We start from the raw sequence: 22,792 nt of genomic DNA on the forward strand, positions 1-22,792 counted from the left end.
CTGCTCCAAGCCCTGAAAACTTGTGCTGTTTCCATGGCAGCCTATCCCAGGCAGCAACTGAGAGGGCTAGAAAGGGTTAAGGTTTTCTTCCAGCTGCTGCGTGGAAGTCACTTCCCCCACCTTCTCTGGCTACTAAGAGCTGTCTTGTGCAGAGGGCGCCATCTATTGGCCTCAGGGAGGGAGTGGATGAGGCACGCGTGGCATCTGCTATGTATGCCTGATGCAACTCAGCAGCACATTCCAGAGGACTGACTCCTGGCAAATGTGCTAGGTAGTAGCTAGCCATGTATACACGTTATGCGGACACATCTGTATATGATATGCATGAACTGGCAAGGCTGGAAGAGCTCAAGAAGTTAGGGGTTAGGGGAGGAGTATTTTCACCACCTCCCCTTTATGTTTGCTACAAAGAGAATTTTTAAAGTAACATGTCTGGAAGAATTTTAATTTTGGTTTTTATATTGGGAGGAGGGGGTTGCTGGTTGATTGTACAATATATTATTGATATGCTCACTACCATAGGCTGTGTTGTGTTTCCAAGGCTATGTCATTTTATAATTAATGCATACTAATTTTAACATTGAGCATCCCCTTGAGACATTCCATATAAGGTGATTAACAAGTCTGAAACTGATTGGTGGGGTGAGAGGGAGTGGAGATGCTGGTATTTAGACTTGCCCTGGACAGCTGAGAGGTATTTGGGGAATAGTATTATTGTTGCTTATATAGCACTTCGTAATTACTCTGCAATTACAAGCAGCAAGACTCTGCCTCAAGGAGCTTGCAGTGTAAATGCTGACAGTGGATAAAGCTAACCGAGGGACCAGAGAGAAGGGTGGAATGGAACAAGCAAGTGTAATGAGTGATGATTGCGCATAAGTGCATCCATCACTATTTGGGCTCATTTAAATTCAGGCTTCTCTGAGAAAGTGGGTTTTGAGGAAGGATTGCAAGGAAGGGAGAAGGGTGGCACCACAGGTGGTGCTCCATGTGAAAGGCATCGCAAGTGAAAATGGACAGTGGCATTTAATTGCACAGGTAGCACTAAGAACATAAGAACACAAGTGAAACTTGTAACAAAACATTGCAGTACCACCTTCTACCGGAAGTGCACCTGCTCAGGGTCCTAGCCTGCCAGCCACGTCCATTTCTAGGATACTCCATTCCATTCCCTCTTCCAGTTCGATTTCCAACTGACACTTGACGTTATGTACCTTGTGAGCATATTCAGTCCTTACTGGAATTTTTTTTATTGCCCATCTTTAGGGTTTCATGTGTGTTTGTGTATAAAACTTTTGCAAAACTCAGGCTTCCCTCCCTCTTGTTCCTCAGTGGATCTGATTTGGCTCTGTTTCTGCTGAAGGACACCACCTGCCTTTGATATCTGAAGAGAGCGCTAAGAGCAGCCCAGCTGGATCAGACCAAAGGCCAATCTAGTCCAGGGTCCTGTTTCCCATTGTAGCCAATCAGACACCGTGTGGGGCGCGGGGGAGGGAAACTGAATATGATGTTCAGTTGGGACCATGGAGTAAGGGAAGGAGGGTTTAACCCTCTGCTCTTGCCATGGTTCTGATTGGAATCCCCCTGCCTGCCCTGCTCTGCACACCTGGAAGAAACCTCGCATTTGTTGCTAAAGGGCACTTTCCTCCTAATGCAAATAGCAGGCAGTGATGTGTGATTCTCATCAGGATCATGGCAAGAGCAAAGGGTTCAGGCTCCCCTTCCTGCCATGCCATGGCCCTGCTCCAGCTCCAGCTCCCCACCCCGACCCCGCCACCCCAATGCTGGCTATTTGTTCAAAGAAAAATCAGTTAACACCAAGCCAATCCATCTGACAAACGTCATTTCAGAAGAAGCTCACAGGCAGAGCATGAAGGTAATAGCAGAAGAGGCTGGGAAGCTGGTGACAGGATTTGAGGAGGGAACACAGGAAGCTGCCTTATACTGAGTCAGACTGTTGGTCCATCTTCTGCATTTGCACATGGCTTGCAAAGCTGCTTTTCTACTGGGCACAATGGAAAGCGGCCTGCACATAAGGATAAGTAGAAAGCTCAGGAATGTAGTTGTCCAGGGTCTTGGGGGATCTTAGACCCCTTACTTTTTTGGCAGAAGATGTTGTGATGCGTCCTTCCCTGGCTCTCCCTGTCAGGTTCCTACCTGCTCGTGGTTACTGCCTGTCACTAGGCACCACCAGGGACTCCACCAGTCCGGACCGCTCTCTCTTATGATTTCTCTCCCCGCTCTAGCACAGATCTCAACAGATCCCCCTGCTAGGCAACCACCAGTAACATCCCAATACTAGTATTCCCAGAGACTCTGAATACTGGTATTGTTATTCTCTTCACCGCTGCCACCATTTGTTACAGTTCCCCTTCAGCCTTGGTCATTACCTTACCCTCCCTTCTGGTCTGTGAAACCCCAGCCAAGGATCAGGCCTTTGGTAAACCAAATTAAGTATTTATTACAGATAACAAAGCTAACAAGATTAACAAGATTTCTTCTTAAGGCACATAAGCATATGGTTTTACTCAATACTAATCCGAACTCCACCCCCCTCCTTCTTCACTCTCTCCTGGCAAACAACTCTCTCAAACCCCACCAAGCAATCCACTCTTTCTCTTCTCCCCCCAGATTCCACAATTCACCACCTCACATTCACCCAGATTTACCTGTCATCCTTTCATTTATACTGTCAGCCATTTTAAACATTCAGCCAATCATCAAGCATTCTATTGCCCATTCACTCCCCCTCCTCTTTCACTACTTACCATGTATACTCTAAACAACCAGCACTTACCATATATACACTAATATATAGGAACATCACAGATGTCTCCAGCATCCTACGAGCCAATCAGAGTGAGAGGAGGTGAGTCAGTCAACGAGAAGACTCTTCTCAGTAGCTAACACTCTCCTCTTGCATGTTTATTGGCTCGTAGGGACATCTGTTGTTGTGAGAGAAGGCATCAACAGAGATCTCATTCTCTTTTTTTTTCAATTAATTTTTATTCAAATTTTCAAAACCAAAACAATACAAAAAGAAAAAACACAAATTAATAACTAATACAATAAAAAAAGAAAAAGAAAAAACTATTGACTTCCGATTTGTCGTAGTTCAGCTATAAGTCTATAATATATAACAAGCCTGTCTCTTAATAGATTATAAAATCACCTTCCTCCAGCGGTTATCTTAGTTGGTATCAAATCTCATTAACATCATATCATTTTATTCTTCCACAAAAAGTCAAAGAGAAGTTTCCAATCCTTGAGATATATGTCCATCCATTTTTTTCTAGATAGACATGTCAATTAATCCAACTGATCAAGTCTACTAAGTCCAGTAATTTCAAATCGCTCTTCTTCCATTATCCGTATTGGTTCCATCTTCCATCTTTACGCACCCAATAATCTTGCTGTCATAGTCATATAATAAGAGTCTGATAGGAATTTCCTTTATCACAGATATTTCCTTGCCATCAATTCCGAACGTATCACTGAAGTATTGTTGCAAAGCCGCATCTCTGTTCCTCTTTTTTACAGAATACACTAGCACATCTCTTGAAGGTTTTTCCATTGACACAAAACCGGGATTAATTCTGTAAACTTTCTCCATTTCAAGTTCCATCAAATCCTTCCAGTCCAAGAATTTTTTCGAACCGATAATATCTTTATCTCCAAAACAGAGATCTCATTCTCAACCCAGCAGCAAAAAAGGGGGTGTGGCTGTGACTAACGTGAAGGGACCCTGCACTTCTGAATTTGCCACTGCACTACTGTTTATACTGAATCAGACCATTGTTCCATCTAGCTCAGTATTGCCTGCACTGACAGGCAGTGGCTCTCTGTGGTACCAGGCATGGAACTCTGTCAGCCTTACCTGGAGATGCTGGGGACTGAGCCTGGGACCTTCTGCATGCAAAACAGATGCTATTCCACTGAGCTATGGCCCCTTCCCCAAGGGGCAAAACATGGTCTTGGCCACAAGGAAGGAACTTCTGTCCTGAGCACTCAGTGCCTGGGGATTTTATACCACACTGGGACAGGGAATAGATTTGCCTGTAGTGTAGTAGTGGATTATGGCAAGATAGACTTTGGTCAGTATTGACATTTTTTAAAAGGCAATACTCCTTTACATTTGGGATGGAGAGGGGAGTTCATTTTGTCTGCACATCCTCAAAGAGCAGCACCCTTAGAAGGTAAAACAGAATTCACAGCTTTTAGAAGTAATGTTGCTGACAGAGAGGAATGTCAACGACACTCTGTTAAAAAGTCCCATATCAGGGCTTCTGTTATTATACTTTGAACAACCACAACTGTCAGTCTTCTAGATGATCTAGAGCAGGTGTTGGGTACCTTTGGCTTTCCAGATGTTGCTAGACGACAACTCCCATCCTCCCTGGTTGTTGGCCATGCTTGCTGGGGCTGCTGGGAGTTGTAGTTCAGTATAATGCGCATCAAAGAGGGAGGGGGTAGCAATGACATCACAATGAAGGGACGGTGTATTGGTTAAAATGGGACAAAGTGTGGGAAAGGATGGAAATTTTTCTTTATGTAAGTGTGACATGCTTTATGGATAATCCTGAGGACTGATCAGCACATACATTAAGAGCTGTCTTCCCCAACTTGTTGCCCTCTAGGTGTTTTGGACTATGACTGCCATCAGCCACAGCCAGCTGGGCCAATGAGGGATGAGGTGAATTGTAGTCCAAAACATCCAGAGGGCACCAGATTGGGGAAAGCAGCTGAATAACATAAGAAAAGCCCTGCTGGATTAGGTCACAGGCCTGTCTAGTCTAGCATCCTGTTCTCACAGTGGCCAGCCGGATGCCCCTATGGGAAGCCCACAAGCAGGACAAGAGTGCAAGAGCATCTTTAGCAACATTATTTATGTGTCTGCTTAGAATATTTATATACCTGTTTTCAACACAAATGTTTTCAAAGCAGTTTACATAATAAGTCAACATATAAAACATTGTAAAATGAGAGGGAAAATGTGGCCCTCCAGATGTTGCTGGACTCCATGTCCCATCAGCTCCAGCCAGCATGGCCAATGGTCAGGGATGACGGGAACTGTAGTCCCTACAAAATCTAGAGGACCACAGATCTCTCCCCCCATTCTAAAATATCTTACTGCTGATGTTTCCACTACAGTCATCTCCCCTCTTGTCTGAGTCTGGTAGACATCGCTGGGCGGAGGATAGCCTGGCTGGGAGTCCAGAGGCTGTGAGTTCAAATCCCCGCTCGTGTCTCCTGGGTGTCAAGGGCCAGCTAAAGATCACCCCCGCAGTGAGTGGCTCGGGGGTTACGTGCCCTGCCACCTGTGCAGCTGTGGACAAGCTGCATAGTCCCAAGGAGCCCAGTTGCCCCCCAGCTGACATTTGCAGACAAAGAAGGGGCTGGCTTGTGCAGCTGTGGCAAGCTGAGCAGGCCCTAGCCAGCTGGGGAGGACTAGCCTCAGAGGGAGGCAATGGTAAACCCCCTTTGAGTGTCGCTTACCATGAAAACCCTATTCACAGGGTAGCCGTAAATTGGGATTGACTTGAAGGCAGTCCATCAATGGCTTCCCTCAGTGGAGGAGACATACGGAGAGGTGGTCGTGGGGAAGTCATCAGGGCTTTTTTGGTTGACAGTGCTTACCATTACGGAGTACTGGCACCACTTTTTTTGCTGCCCATACTAGCCATGTTGTGCTGTACTTTTATCCAGGTATGAGTACCAGCACCTCATTCAATAAAACGCATTGGGAACAGTCATGTAAAAATTTCTCTCCCCAATCTTCTGTTTACTCACACTGCTCTTTCTGGCTCACAGCGGCCACAAGGGAATAGCCACTGCACCTTGGAAGTCTGTTATTAAGCACCAGGTTCCGATAACACAAGATGAAATATCCAACAAGGATAGGCGTGTCCTGGGCAGATAGTATCAGTGGCTCCCGGCTATCCAGTCAGTCATGGGCTTCCAACCAGACACTCTCTTTTTGACCCCTGAGCCAGATTCCATAAATGTTGTGAGAGGAAATCATGCTATTGCCTGATGGTTTTTCAGTAAAGCCAGGATTTTTTTATGATTATTTGAATAAAAGCCAATTACAGCATTTTCATTTAGTGTGTGCATGCTTGAACATTAGCTCCAGGGGTGGTCTGACTTGGAGTGGCCTAATCCTTTGAAACAAAACAAAACAAATATATAGGCAAGCAAAAGAAAAGAAAACACAGGCTCCCCTGTGCTCCACAGATGTGTTTTCCATTTACAAAGCCAGAGTGCATAGTCATGATCTTTTAAAAGTGAAGGCAGATTCAATCACTGATAAGTGACCCTGAGCATGCACTCTTGCTTAAGAACGTAAGAACAGAAAATAAGCTAAGCTTGAATCCTGGCACAGCGGAGGCACTGTGTGTGAGTGGTTCCCATGTCCAAGAAATTAGACAACTGCCTGCTCTAGATGGGGTTGCACTCCCTCTGAAGGAGCAATACACAGTCTGGGGGTGCTTCTGGATCCACCTTTCTCTCTGCAGGCCCAGGTAGGTAGAAGTGCCTTTTACCAGCTGCAACTGGTATGAAAACTATGAGTGTTCTTGGTCCAGGGCAGCCTGACCACAGTATTTCAGGCATTGGTGACTTCAAGACCGCAATGAACTCTTTGTGGGGTTTTCCTTGCGCTTCATCCAGAAGCAGCAGTTAGTGCACAGTACTGCAGCACAGCTGCTGACAACAGTGAGACCCTGTTAGCATATAACACCTCTGTTCAGGGATCTGCACTGGTTGTCGATTTGTTACGGGGCCTAGTTCAAGGTGTTGGTATATAAAGACCTTTAATGTGGCAGCACTGACACTTTGAAACTCCCTGCCTATTGACATCAGGTAGGCACCTTCACTGTACTTGTTTCAGTGTCTGCTTAAAACATTTTTGTTTAGGCAAACCTATCCAGACGTAGAAAGTTCACATGTTCAAATCTCCTTTTTTATATCACTGTTGATTTTAATTACCTTTTGAGTGTTTTTAAACACCTGTTTTAATTCTTTTAATTTTAATGTTTTATTATTTTTGTAAACCGCATAGAGATTTTATTACAATCAACCAGTATATATATTTTGTTAAATAAAAATAAAATAAGAAGCATGTTGCTGGATTCCCTAACCCACCCTTCACGGCATGAATGCCAGCAACCTTATTTTATTTATTTACTTATTTGATTTATATCCTGCCCTTTCAACCAGTAGGAGCCCAGGGCAGCAAACAAAAGCACTAAAAACACTTCAAAACATCATAAAAAGAGACTTTAAAATATATTAAAACACAACAACCATTAAAAACATATTAAAACAAAACATCTCTTAAAACATTTTTGAAAAAGCTTTAAAAACATTTTTAAAAGGTTTTAAAATATATTAAAAAGCAATTCCAACACAGATGCAGAGGGGGATAACATCTCTACTTAAAAGGCTTGTTGAAAGAGGAAGGTCTTCAATAGGTGCCAAAAAGATAACAGAGATGGTGCCTGTCTAATATTTAAGGGGAGGGAATTCCACAGGGTAGGTGCCACTGCACTACAGGTCAGCTTCCTATATTGTGCAGAACGAACCTCCTGATAAGATGGTATCCACAGGAGGCCTTCACCTGCAGAGCGCAGTAATCGACTGGGTATATAAGGAATAAGATGGTCTTTCAGGTATCCTGGTCCCAAGCTGTGTAGGGCTTTGTATACTTTTGTACACCTATATAGGGCTTTTGCACACCTGTATAGGGCTTTGAACCACCTTCTCTGTGGTGGTTCCCTCTTTCTGAATTGCCCTCTCTTTGGAAGCGGGCACTGACACTTTTATCATTTTGTCACCAAGTAAAGATTGATCTGTTTGCCCAGGCATTTGCGGTGTTTTAATTGCAGCCTTTCCCAGCCTTTCAGTCCCAAGATGTTGCTGGACCACAATTCCCTTCATTCCTGACCATTGGCCATGCTGGCTGGGGCTGATGGGAGTTGGAGTCAACATCATCTGGAGATCCAAAGGTTGGGAAAGGCTGTTTTAGTGTATTTACACTAAATACACTTGGATGAGTCAGGGCTGAAGTGGACTGGGGGAGAGGAACAGACACTAGCTGACATTCTTCTTGAATAATCTTCCTGGGGCCACATGCAAGTGGTGGGGAAAGCCAGAGGCAAAAGCGGACAGCATAATGAATGTAAATTTTACCTTTGTACAGTAGGCTACTTTCTACACACATACACACCCCTCTCGGTCCTCCATTCAGGGAAGCAAGAGGCATTATCAAAGTTCAAAGTCACATTTAAGCCAGGCAAAAACACTCGAGGATGCGAACTGGGGCTGGTGGGGTGTGTGGGTTGGGAGGGGGTGTGGCCTGGGGAGAGCCCCAAGGGCCAGGAAGGGAAGCCAAGGGCCACATTTGGCCCCTGGGCCTTAGGTTCCTCATTCCTAACTTTGGGTGAGTAGTCCAGTCTGTAGTTTTAACTGCTCTTATTGTTTAATGTTGGTTTTATAGATTATGATAATTTTGTGAGATTTTATCTCATATGCACTCTGTGCTCCGCTCTGGGATTTGTTATTATGAAGGATGGGTTATAAATGGGGACTAGCTGAGGGCCTACTGAGACTGTTGTGCTAAATGTGCTAAACAAATAAGCCAGCAGGTCTTCTGGAAGTCAGCCAATGATCCACTGATGGACCTTGGTCTAATTTCTGTCCACACACATGTGCTAATAGTGCAATCCTATATACATCTGCTCAGAGGTAAATCCAGCTGAGTTCAGTCGGGCTTGCTCCCAGGTGTGATGGCAGATACTATTCCCACAGCAGAGCTCCACATCACTGCTGCTCATGCTGCTATGTGTGAGGCGGCATCAAGCGCATGTGCAGTTTCTTCCAGGGGAGGCTGCCCCCTTAAGGCGAGTGGGACACTGACCCACCAATCTCAACCTTCCCTCAGCCAGCCCCCTTTAGCCTCAAAGATGGGGGGAAACCTAGAATTTGTTGGATCCATCTATTACTGGCTCTGACTCCACTGACTGTTAGGCTCCCTGCTTTCCGCTCTACCAGTCCCAATGGGCACCAGGCACCATTGACTCCTCCATAGCTACCCTTGAAAACTCGGTTGAGCTGAGGCAATCAAGAGATCAAGAGCACAAGTAGAAGGTGACAGCAGAAGATTGTGGCTCTGTGGCAGCAAGAGAGCCCGTGAAGACTGCACTCTCTCCCCACCCCTACACAGCTCCTCCTCCACCCTGTGCTAAGTGCAGGGCTTAGGCTAACCGGCCTGCCAGCACCAGCCACAAGAGCAAACATAAAGCCTCTGCTGTTCCTTCCACTCTTTGGCTCACCAGGTATGGGAACCCTCAGGCCTTCCTCCAGGCCTACCTGGCCCTTGGGACTAGGGTTGCCAGGTCAGAAGCATCCAAACCCTGAGATTTCAGGGGCAAGCCCTAGTGATGCCATTAAGCATCAACCACAGCTGCTTGGATCATACAATTCAAACAAAAACATTTCTCTGATTGAAAATTAAGATAGAAATCTCAGCTAAAAGATGGAGTCTGCGTAGGGAACATTTAATCTAGCCTACTTGCTTCAGGCATGAAGGATTTAAGTGCCCTCAGGCCAGCCCAGTCACCAGAAGGCCATTGTAGGAAGAAAGGAGCCTAATGTTGTGGAGATGTTAGATGGGAGCACTCCAGAGTAAAGATGGATGCCCCTGAAGGCAAATATACCCATATCCAAGCAGGGTTGGAAACCCCTTGCCTGGAATGCCCTGCCCCTACCTTTTAACATGGCTGCTCCAAACTTCTTTACAGATTTGACCCTTCACTGCAGAAAGAGGTTTGACAAATGAGTAAGAGTAAGAAGATTCTCTACCCTTTTCTGTCTACCCTATGGGCTTTTATAAACTCACTTTGACAGCCATCCCAATTCTAGTGAGTAATAATTGAACGAGAGAACACACACATGGTTTGATCTACCTTCATAGTTAGCAGCTTGGGAACAACAACAATTGCAGCCACACTTCCCAGTATGTGAATTCTCTTTCAGCACTACTGGGCAAGAAACAAACCATCATGCAACCAACAAGGTGCATAATAAGTGGGTTTAAGGGGTTGAGCTGAGCACATGGAACCACTGTTGTTGTAAGGGATGGATATAAGGGAGTGAGGTCAGAAGTAAATGAAATTCAAAGAGAAAAAGAAAAAATGGTGATTATTTCCTAAACGCAATACCATACCAACCACAACAAAATTCCTATGAGTAAGGCAGAAAACTCAGCATCCCACAACCAGTCAGGATTCCTAACCAAAACCAAAACTAAAAAAATCCTGGCAGCCAGTCAGCCAAGGTCACAGAAATCCCCATGCAGCACAACCAGACCCGGGGGCTGCAGTTAGTGCAGAATGCTGTGGCACGATTGCTGACATGAGTGAAACCCTATCAGCACATAATACCTCTGCTCTGAAATGTGCACTGGTTGCTGATTTGCTACCAGGCCAAGTTCAAGGTGTGCTTTCCATGTTACGGGTGCCACATAGTACTTGTTCTGCTCTTGTAAGAAATCAGTCCTTTAGTGTGGCGGCACCTATGCTTCGGAACTCCTGTTTATTGGCATTAGGCAGATGCCTTCATCATACGCTTTTCAGCACCTGTTAAAACATTTTTTAGGCATGTAAAAGCTATTGTGTTTTTTATCTGTTTTTAACTCATTGTTGGTTTTATTAAATTGAATGTTTTTAAATACCTATCTTTAACTGTTTTTGCCAATAAATTTGTTTTAATTCCTTTTGTAAACCGCTTTGAGATTTTTTTTAGAATAAAGCAGTATATAAATGTTGTAAATAAAATACATAAATAAATTTTGGAGTCACTGTGGCCCTTGGGTTTCTTTCCACTTTTAGGAACAAAGGAATCTACCTTATATTGACTCAGGCCATTTGTACCATCTAACTCAGTACTGATAACATAGACTAGCATTGGCTCCCAAGGATTCCAGGCAGTAGTCTTTTCCAGAAATTGAATTTTGGATCTTTGCATGCAAAGTATATGCCTTACCACTTCCCCCGTTTTAAAAAAGTATCTTTTAAAATTGCTCTGTTCAATTCACTAATAAAAGCACATCATACCTAGTGCAGATCCACATCATTCATTTAAAGCACATTCAACACACATTTGAAGTACATGAATCACAGCACAGAATCATGGGAACGTTAGTTTGTTAAAGGTGATGGGAACTATAACTGTGAGGAGAAAACTACACTTCCCAGGATTCTTTAGGGGAAGTCATGCGCTTTAAATGCGAGTTGGATGTGCTTTAAATATATTGTGTGGATCTACTGAATAAGCTTTGCTTGTATGTAAATCATTTTAATTAATTTTAAAAAATGGAAATGAGCTATAAAGTTTACTGGGTGACCATGGGCTACTCAACATCTCAGCCTAATCTGCCCCTCAGGAAGAAAACAACATGACCACCCCAAGGAAGGAAGGTACACTTAAAATGTAGAGGAAGTAATAATGTACAACCATAGTGTGAAATCAGATACTTATCAGGACATAGTATCAAGAAATATTTAGTTTACATAGACAGCTGGGGAGGAAAAAAGATGGCGACCGCAAGTAACCGCAAGTAATTTCCTCCCTCTTTTGGCTAACAAACAACGTCTTTTCAGAGCCTCCTTAGTAGCACTAGACCTATTACCTATTACAAATAACTAACTATAACAAAGATAAGGAAAAGATAAGGATAAAAGGGAAATTAAAGTACAACAAAGTATAACCTTGAACAGGCCTAAAGAATCTGAACGGAGCCGAGCCAACCTTGACAGAAACAAGCAACGAAGTTGCTTTTTAAGAAATGCAATAAAGGGAATAAATTGAGCAGATGAAGGCGTAAGAACTATTGAATGAAACAGGAGCAACATAAGAGAAAAAAGATCTAAAGAAACAACACGAAAATGGTCCTGACCAGAAAAAAACATAGAGAGCTTGGCTTAACACTTGAAAAAAACGAAGTGCCTTTAAGATCGCAACAAGCCAAAATTACACAGTTCTTCTCACCAAAGAGCGAAACTTTGCCTGCTGCTGTTTTCTCGGAAAACTCCCCCTCACAGGAATCTGATAAGGTGCTAGACTGGTCTCTAGACTTTAAAAATACATATCACTGCCTTAAAGACAGCGAAGCAGCAGTTGGCTCTTTAAATCTACAAGAAGAAATCGAGGCGGCCTTGCAGTGCCTAAGCACACAGGAGAATCAGAGGATTGATGGATCGAAGGCAAATCCCCAGGGAAATTCCCATTTGATAAATGTGGAAGTCCCACGAGGAGCACCTGATTCACCAGACAAAATAAACATTTCCTTCCTAGCAGGAGGGGTTCTCTTTATCATGCAAGAAATGGATTTGATTAAATCCTATATTTCGCAGTGTAATGCCCTTCTAACAACACTTGTTAGCGGTACGAACGTCTTTAGCCAGAGGAATTGCTCTCCAATAGATCCAGCAGTTCCAGAAATCAAAACAAAGCAGACGCACAATAAAGGAAAATCAATGCCAAACCTCAAATCAAAGAAAGGGATTAAGAAGCAGGTGCCAAAAATAAAAAAGAGGAAAAACATGAAAAATCAGAAATTTCCTAAATATAAGAAAATGGATTTTAAACCTCTATTTAAATTATTGGAGCAAATTGCCACGTCCAGGTGGGAAGACCTATTATCGGCTCCTGGCCCCACAAAGAAAGCCAGAAATAATTCTCTGACACCACCCAGAACCATCACTCCGCCTCAGGCCATAATTACCTCACCCTCCAAGGAGTTTGCAGAAGTACCTCTCCCGGAAATTAAGTTGTACATCCATAAACAACAACAGACTGACAAGGAGCGTGAGCCAGCTCAGATGGAGAATAATACAGAGGAGAGATGGCCAACAAGTCAACACTGGAACTTGATTCTGAGTACTGATTTGGTGGTCCTAATAAACCACCCGAGGATTAACGCCATTCAAAACGTACAGTCGCGGAAAAGACATCTAAAGCAACTACCGGACAGCCGACTACCGAGTTGTACACCGATGGATCAAATAAAAAACATAGAAGTTCTCCCCTCATTATATGGCCCTCAAAGATCCATAGTTTATTTCACAAACTCCAAAACGGCCCGCACTATTGTGACAAACCGAGCGGCCCTTGAAGACCTGGGAATAGTGGTCTCGAGACATTTTATCAATGCAGCACCTCCACAACCCTTATTAATCCCCAAAACAGGGCCAATAACAAATTCTGTCTCGCTTGCAAAGCCATTACACACCAATAAAAGAGTGGGGGCACACCCTTCTGGAAAAACAGATGCGCCAAGGGGAGTGGATATGGCACTGCCTTGCGTAACTACCCACATAGGAGGGCATTTCTTAGCGGAAGAAATCCAGTTGATTAAGACATTTGAAGAGTTACCAGTGACGGGCAAAGGTCAATAATAGCAAGTTTAAACAGACTAACAGCTGTATTACATGATTTGCTCCTGGACAACTCACCCGTTCGACCAAAGCTAGGAACTCTTCCTCAGGAGGAAAGTGGTCACTCCCTGTCGACATCGGTAATACTGGAACCAGACGCACAGTCTGCTCAGACCCCCCTGCTCCGTCCTCCTCCTTTTCATATACAGCATTGGGAGGCCAACCAGATAGTTGATCTTCACTTTCCATCCTCTAATTGTAAGATGAATCCAAGAGGAAATGGGCCCATGGCTGACTTTAATCAGTGCCCTAAAGGGATGACGCTACTCCCCGCCCTTTCTTGGGCACAAATGCGTTATTTGGCCCCTGAGGAATTGGGATCCCCAGAGAAACCATCTCCCTGGCAGGATCAAACGATAACGGCCACAGGTCCTCGTTTCTCAAATGTCTGTACAATCATTTCAGACGCCATTGAATCCTTACCATCACCTACCAAGAAGAATTGACAGCACCATGAACCACACTCACAAAGTCCACATGATGTTTGGACACCAGTTTACAGGTCCTATCCGTGTGAGAAGCAATCCACTTCTATTTACCCAGATCTAACCTGCTTATCCTGGAATATTGCAGGTTGGAATAATAAGACCAGGGACGCAGATTTTACAAATTTTATTCAATCATTTGATATACTTTGCTTCCAAGAGACCTGGCTAACTCCCCAGGAGGTACTCTTGCTTCAAGGCTACAAATCCTGGGTTAGGCCGGCTACTAGGTCAGCAAGCAGAGGGAGATCCAGTGGAGGAATCGCAACTTTAGTAGCCACATCGTTGGACGTCCTGGTAGCCGTGCCGACCGAACAGTCGCCGGACTTCTGCCTCCCATTAATAATTATGTTCTCTTATAACTGTTCCATAATATGTCTGAACATTTATTTTCCCCCATCGCACCCTCAGACCCGTGCAGACAGCTGGAGGTTATTTGGGAACTATTTGGAGAAGCTTGTATGCATTTATCCGTCACATCTGATACTAATTTGCGGCGATTTAAATGCAAGACTGGGACAAAACTTTCCACTGGTAGAGGACTTAGTGGGAGTTTCCCTTGTCGAGCTTCCAATTCTACCTAGAGAATCCAGTGATAGGGTCATAAATCAAAATGGGAAATATCCGTTCCGCTTTTTGATCAATCAGCAGTTAATTTGTATAAATGGAACTTACCTAGATTCTTCTCACGGCTTCTACACTTTCATCTCAACTAGAGGTGTAAGTGTGGTAGATTACTTTTTAGGATCCCCCTCCTTAATGCCCCTAGTTAAGGACCTGAGGATAATAAGCAGAGCGGATAGTGACCACCTTCCGCTCTGCTTAAACCTACACGATCCTTGTCCACTCATACGTCCATGTATTTTTAAACCATTTTTGGACAGTATAGCTGGCCCCAGAAGTATCATATGGTCATTGGAAATTGAAACTTCAGTAAAACAATTATTAGAATCACCCCTACTTTCAGAATTACGAAACCAGGCCACTTCGGCATCAGGGGACATTGTGGGACTATATGAAAAGGTGATTTCTTCCCTGGAATCTCAGGTATCTACTATTACCCCTAAAAGATCGATGGGGCGGAGTAAATCTTGGTTTGATAGCGAGTGTAAAAAAAAGAAGAGAGAGCTAGCCACCCAAATTAAAACGCTAAAACGGAATCATACTAATGAGGCTATCCATCGCCTCCTCTTATTGAAGAGAGCTTACAAGAAACTTTTAAAGGACAAAAACCAAAAAAAAATTGTAAACAACTGGCGCGAGCTAGAACAGGCGCACCGCCAAGGCAACGACGCACTTTTTTGGAATCTTGTACAACGGGGTAATCACCAGTGGGAAAAGGCTTCAATTCCCCTGATTTTACCCGAAACGTGGGTGACTCATTTCAGTGTTATTTTCGGTTCTGTGCCATTATCTCCTCCACACCACACTGTAATGCCGCCAGATTTGCCCCATTGGCCCCCAGTTTCAAGTTCTGAGATAGGTGACCTGATTCTGATGCTCCGTAAAAATAAAGCACCTGGGGAAGACATGATGCCACCGGAGATCTTTCTGGCGGAAATGTCATGGTGGTGCCCCTTACTTGCGGCCCTATTCACCCACATTAATACCGTGGGCGAGTTCCCAAAAGGCTGGCGTACAAGTATAATTGTACCCATTTTTAAGAAAGGTGATCCAGCTGATCCCCGAAATTATAGACCTAACAGCCTACTTGACATCTCGGCAAAACTTTATGGACTTTTTTACTTAATAAACTAACAGAATGGGAGGTAAAACACTCAATTATTTACCGGAACAGGCCGGATTTAGAAAGGGAAGATCCACAAGGGATCAAGCATTCATTCTACAACACCTAATAAACAAGGCCACAAAACAGCGGAATGCATTGCTCTATATTGCTTTTATAGATTTTGCAGCGGCATTTGATTCTGTGGATAGAGAGATCTTGTGGCAAAAGCTGGACCGCTCAAATGCGGACAAGCGACTGGTGTGGCTCATAAAATCCCTCCATCAATCCAACCTGGCAAGAATTCGCATAGGAAGAAATGGCGCCCTATCTCATAACATCTCTATAATGAAAGGGGTGAAACAAGGGTGCATATTAAGAACATAAGAACATAAGAAGAGCCTGCTGGATCAGGCCAGTGGCCCATCTAGTCCAGCATCCTGTTCTCACAGTGGCCTACCAGGTGCCTGGGGGAAGCCCGCAAGCAGGACCCGAGTGCAAGAACACTCTCCCCTCCTGAGGCTTCCGGCAACTGGTTTTCAGAAGCATGCTGCCTCTGACTAGGGTGGCAGAGCACAGCCATCATGGCTAGTAGCCATTGATAGCCCTGTCCTCCATGAATTTGTCTAATCTTCTTTTAAAGCCATCCAAGCTGGTGGCCATTACTGCATCTTGTGGGAGCAAATTCCATAGTTTAACTATGCGCTGAGTAAAGAAGTACTTCCTTTTGTCTGTCCTGAATCTTCCAACATTCAGCTTCTTTGAGTGTCCACGAGTTCCAGTATTATGAGAGAGGAACTTTTCTCTATCCACTTTCTCAATGCCATGCATAATTTTATACACTTCTATCATGTCTCCTCTGACCCGCCTTTTCTCTAAACTAAAAAGCCCCAAATGCTGCAACCTTTCCTCGTAAGGGAGTCGCTCCATCCCCTTGATCATTCTGGTTGCCCTCTTCTGAACCTTTTCCAACTCTATAATATCCTTTCTGAGATGAGGCGACCAGAACTGTACACAGTATTCCAAATGCGACCGCATATTGGCGCCCTTCCTTTTTAATTTTTTTATCAATGATATATTCCCTGCATTGTCCGCACCCAAGTTTTTTCCACCTGCTGTAGGTACCCAAAAAATCTCGGTACTATTATATGCGGACGACTTGGTTTTATTTTCCATGAATAAAATAGGCATAAAAAGAATTCTTCTCCGCTTGGAAGAATTTTGCCAAATAAATCATCTCCAAGTAAACTATGCAAAATCAAAAATTATGGTCTGTGGTAGGTACAGGAAGGTAAAAAATACTTGGACTCTGAACGAACACTGTCTTGAACAAGTAAAGTCCTATAGGTATCTTGGCATTGCCTTTACCAACACACTTACCTGGAAACCTCAAGAAGAAGCTATTAAATTAGCCAGTGCTAGATCATTAGGCCAAATAAAAAGGTTCTATTACACGAGAGGTGGCCAATTAATTCTTCCCATGTTAAAAATTTATAGAGCCTCAGTAATACCTAAATTACTCTATGGGGCAGAACTGTGGTGCCATTCTCTCAAATGTACTCTAGAGCCTTTGCAAAACTCCTTTCTAAAACAGATCTTGGGCCTCCCGCGAGGCTCCCCCTCTGCTCATGTTAGGACTGAACTGGGAATCCATTCATTAACAGCAAGAATTGACCTGGCGGTACTAAGATTCTGGAGGAAAATTCTATTGCTGGATGATTCTGCATTAGTTAAAGGTTGCTGGCACGAACAAATACAAAAAGGGGGGTGGGCGCAAGACACAAAATCCCTAATAGATCACTATAATTTAGTACCCAATGATCTTAAACTATTCACCCCAAGAGAGCTGACCAACTGGGTCCTCAATTTCGATGAGTCCCAAGATAGATCTCGACTGGCGAGTTCCCAGTTTTCGACCTGGTTCCCTCTCTTTAAAATAAACCATTCTGCCGCTACCTATTTTTCTACCTTGTGCTGCCCACAGAAACGTAGAACATTTACAGAAATAAGGTTTCAGACAATGCCTACAGCAGTCCTAGAGGGAAGATACAAGGGAGTTCCAAGAAACCAACGTTTCTGTATCTGCGGGAGTAAGTTGATTGAGGACCTTCCCCATTATATGCTCTACTGTCCTCTCTACAACTCCCCGAGACAAAAATTTTTAGACCCCTTCATAAAACCTAGGGAGGGTTTACCCCACGAATTTATACTCACGGACCTATTGGCAGATAACTATAAGGAGGTGACTTCTGCGGTTACAAACTTTGCCATGAGTGAAGCGAATAAGAGCCCAAATTGTGAAAGACAACATCAGTAAAGCCTGAATATTCTTGGTCGGTTTATGATATAACAAAACATATTTTATTGTATTCTATTTTATTGTAAAATTTATTGCTGTGTGTTTTAATTGTCTTGCAATGGCCAACGGCTAGAAGCAATAAAGATTTCACTCAGTATCAAGAAATATTATAAGCATGACTGTCAAAGACGTTTATTATTTACACAACCTGTAATTATTTTTATAGTGCATTCCTGTGTTTGTTTACTCAGAAGCAAGTCCCAATGTATTGAATGGGGCTTACTCAAATAGAGAAGCGTGCACAGAACTGCAATCTCAAGTGATAAGGAACTTCATTCACTCAACCCAAAATTCAGAATCATGCCGCTTTAAGCTGTTTTGCAACTGTTTATTCTTGTTTTTATCATTATTGGATTTTAAAGGAATTTATTTCTTGTTGTGAGCTGCCTTCGTTTCCAATCACCAACCCTACCTCACAGAATTGTTGGGAGGACTCCATGTACACACAAACACTGGAGATATAAAAATACACACACCCTGTATAATAGTTTATTGTCAAAACCAGTTGGTAATTGCAGAACTGTTTTTTTTAAAAAAAAATCAGTTTCCTACCTAATAAAATGATACCTATGTAAGCCCTACCTAATTGCTTTAAAAATAAGATTGGAGGAGGAGAGGAAGGTTTACAACACAATCCTTTGCTATGTTCACTCAAAAGTCCCATTAATTTACAGCACAATCCTAACCATGTCTACTCAAAAGTAAGTCCTATTGAATTCATTGGGGTTTCCTCTGAGTACGTGGGCAGAGCTTGGAAGATTACTTTTAAGAAGTAATAAATTACAGTTACAATTACATGGCCCAAAAAAGTAGTAATTACTGTTACGGTTACAATTGCTCTGAAAGTAACTGATTACTTTTTCTCAAAAGTAATCGCTACAATTACATTTGTTACTTTTTTTAAAAAACACCTACAAGGTGCTGGCCTTGGCTGCTGCACATCTAAGTAGCCTAAAACAACATTAAAAATAAACACACACATACAGATGTAGTAGAATAATTCTTTTTATCCATAAGATAGCAATGGTGGTCTCTCCGCTGGTAAGGGAGGTGGAGAGGGAGGCAGAGGCCACTACTCAGATCTTTGCACGTCAAACTAAGTGCAACCCCCACTCCCACTCAGCCAGCAAGCATAAATCTCTCTCACTTAACCACTTCTCGGACCCTGCCCTACCACCAACTAATGGACACTCACCCAAGCAAAAATTTCCAACTGAGATGCAAAAAGGTTAAAATACTGCAAATGCAGCACAGTAGCCAGAGAGGGTGGTGGAGGCCACTTTGTGTGCCAAGTGCAAACACAGTATTCACACACACACACACATTGTCAACTTTTATCTCCACAGTTCTTTAGCTCCATTCTGCTGCTGCCTCCTTCTCCTCCTTTATCCATGTTCTTGCCCTCTGGCTCCTTTTTCCCTCCACTCCATTGTTCACCACCACTGTCCATTTTTTAAAACAATTGTTTTCTCCACTCCACCCCGTCTTGCTCTCCACCTCCGCCCTTGTCACCTCCTACCCACCCACAGAGCATGAGGGAACAGCGATGCTGCACAGAAGCCCAGTTTGAGGTACTGTACATGATTTTCATCCACAAATCAGAGGAGCAGAAGACTTGCCCTGCTTCCCTCCCCCAAGTAATGCCCAAAAGTTGGAGCAAAAAATCTTAATTTCACATATACGCTCATGGGGTCTGAACTGGCGGTGACCAACCAGGAGAGAGACCTCGGGGTTGTAGTGGACAGCACGATGAAAATGTCAACCCAGTGTGTGGCAGCTGTGAAAAAGGCAAATTCCATGCTAGCGATAATTAGGAAAGGTATTGAAAATAAAACAGCCGATATCATAATGCCGTTGTATACATCTATGGTGCGGCCGCATTTGGAATACTGTGTACAGTTCTGGTCACCTCATCTCAAAAAGGATATTATAGAGTTGGAAAAGGTTCAGAAGAGGGCAACCAGAATGATCAAGGGGATGGAGCGACTCCCTTACGAGGAAAGGTTGCAGCATTTGGGGCTTTTTAGTTTAGAGAAAAGGCGGGTCAGAGGAGACATGATAGAAGTGTATAAAATTATGCATGGCATTGAGAAAGTGGATAGAGAAAAGTTCTTCTCCCTCTCTCATAATACTGGAACTCATGGACATTCAAAGAAGCTGAATGTTGGAAGATTCAGGACAGACAAAAGGAAGGACTTCTTTACTCAGCGCATAGTTAAACTATGGAATTTGCTCCCACAAGATGCAGTAATGGCCACCAGCTTGGATGGCTTTAAAAGAAGATTAGACAAATTCATGGAGGACAGGGCTATCAATGGCTACTAGCCATGATGGCTGTGCTGTGCCACCCAAGTCAGAGGCAGCATGCTTCTGAAGACCAGTTGCCGGAAGCCTCAGGAGGGGAGAGTGTTCTTGCACTCGGGTCCTGCTTGCGGGCTTCCCCAGGCACCTGGTTGGCCACTGTGAGAACAGGATGCTGGACTAGATGGGCCACTAGCCTGATCCAGCAGGCTCTTCTTATGTTCTTAAAGTAATGCTGGAAACATTATAATTACTCCACAAAAGTAATAAAATTACTCCTAGTTCTATTACAATAAAAATGTAAAGGAATTACCCACTTGTTCCTCAAAAAAGTAATGAATTACAAGTAATTCGTTACTTGTAACGAATTATTTCCAAACTCTGTATGTGGGATTAGCATTACAGCTTTACTCCCAGAAAAGAGAGTATTGGATTAAAGCTTCATATTGGAAAGGTTTTCAAAACACTGCCCTCTTCAACAGCCCAGGAAAATTTAAACATGTTTGACTCCTGCACACAAGAGAGAAAAAGACTTTTGCTACTTACTCATTTTATGAGATTTTCAGCTATGCAGGCAAAAACAACAGATTTTTGGCCTTGCAATGGGGTCTAGCCACTGCCTGGAGATCAATAAATCCCTTGTCAATCACAACCCTGACTTCACTTATTGGCTACAAACCTGAAAGGGCGGGGTTAGTGCAGCCAGCTATGAGTTCATTTAACAGAAGTTGCAGGGGGGCTGTTGTTTTGGTGTATATCTCATGAACTAAAGTACCTAGAAACTTAATTTAAAAAAAAATGAAGGCTGAGAGTCCAGAGATTAAAGTGACTCATCCAGAGACCCAGAGAGGGCCGCCAAAAGCCAGAGACCTGGCAACCCTACTTGGGACTCTTCCCAGGCCGTGCCCCTTTGCTCCAGGCCCTGCTTCTCACTGGTTCCTGCTCTCTGGACCACATTCTTACATATGCAGATTGATCGATTCAAAGGCAATGAAGAACCTGACCAGAGTGATTAACTTATCAGAGGAACCTGTTTGAACAGTGGAGCAGGTTTCTCTGTTACAACTCCACCTGTACTGATTCCATATCAGAGGCTGTAAAGGAGGGCCCAAATACATAATCCATACAAATCCCCCAATCCTCTAACAATCGAAAAGGAGGCATTTTCTAAAATATGTAGGCCTTACATCATCAGTTACAAAGATATATGTTTGTTTGTTGGTAAGGAAACAGTGATCCCTCAGTGTGTAGACAGTGGAATGGCCGGGGCTGTGTATTTTTGTGGTAATAATAACCTAGTGCTGGTAGATCCTTGGGTGATTTGCGGTAGATCTGGAAGGGGGTTGTTTTTTCACTCCCAAATGTTAAACAGTGGCAACAACAAAAACAGCTCTCCCCACCTTATTTAGGCTGCTGAAATGAAAAAAAGCTAACCAGAGGTAGACTCTGTGTGAAAGGACTTTGAGCTCACTTAAGTTCTGGTACCAATTTTTTTAAAAAAACCTAAACTCAGGATATGCTCAGAGACACAGTTATTTAATTCTAACTGTATGCCTTTTGCACGTGGCTGGTACATCTTGGGGTTCTAGTAAAAAGCAAGTTAGATCTGATAAGCCTGAAGTTTGGTCAGCCGTGCCCTGAACCTTTGCTGCTACAAATGGGTAACATTACCACCAACCCTGAAGAGCCCTGAAAAATTGTGTGCTAAATATTTGGGTTCAGTTGTGTGCCTGTGTACTCCTTCTGAAGGAGCAGGTGGGTAATTTAATCCACTGCTGTTACTAGAGGCCCAGGTGACCTCAGTGACACCCATTACCAACACTTGCCGAGTAACTTGGGATAATGCCTTTTAAAATATGTTTAAAAATGTCCCTAGCAGTAGAAGCAAGACTGTGGATAGATCATTTGTTTGGTTACTGCTTTCTGTTATGCAAGCTGATACAACACACTCTAAGACAGAAGACAATTCACAGGCAACTATGTGGTTCTCAATAGCTTTCCTAGAAGCCTTTGCCCTCTTTACTGATGCTGTGCTAAAAAAGCGATGATCAAAGGGCAGCCCTACCTTTATTATTCCTTGCAATATCTCTTTATCCGCAGGCACCTGCTTGCAGCTGCTTCCATATTGTGAAATATCAAGGGAAGGAGAAGCCAAACAGCTGGGAGAAGTCTTCACATGGAGCAAAGGGAGAAGAGAGTTTGTGTGCTGTTGGGAGGGGAGTATGACAGGCAAGGATGGGTTGAAGCAGGATTTTTTTTAAAAAACAGCCAAACCTTTGGATGCAAACCTCTAATGCAAGCATGGCCAATGTGGCACCCATGGGCACCATAGTGCCCTTGGAGTCTGTCCCTGGCATCCACAAATCCTCTGAGCCCTCCTCTTGCTGCTCCCTTGGTCATCAAGCGGTGAGGGTGGTTAACTTTT

The 22,792-nt window shown here is 43.6% G+C and overlaps 1 protein-coding gene across 1 annotated transcript in view; it reads right to left on the reverse strand.

Annotated features, from left to right (window-relative positions):
- The window catches only part of SMUG1 (single-strand-selective monofunctional uracil-DNA glycosylase 1), a 65,010-nt gene extending 42,558 nt beyond the window's left edge, over nucleotides 1-22,452 (reverse strand). Inside the window, exon 1 of the mRNA XM_061615101.1 lies at nucleotides 22,433-22,452. The gene's annotated coding sequence lies outside the window, so the exon portion shown is untranslated. The remainder of the gene's footprint in view (nucleotides 1-22,432) is intronic.
- Between the last annotated feature and the right edge of the window lie 340 nt (nucleotides 22,453-22,792).

This window comes from Rhineura floridana, chromosome 3 (genome assembly GCF_030035675.1).
Source record: "Rhineura floridana isolate rRhiFlo1 chromosome 3, rRhiFlo1.hap2, whole genome shotgun sequence".
In the NCBI taxonomy this organism is placed as follows: domain Eukaryota; kingdom Metazoa; phylum Chordata; class Lepidosauria; order Squamata; family Rhineuridae; genus Rhineura; species Rhineura floridana.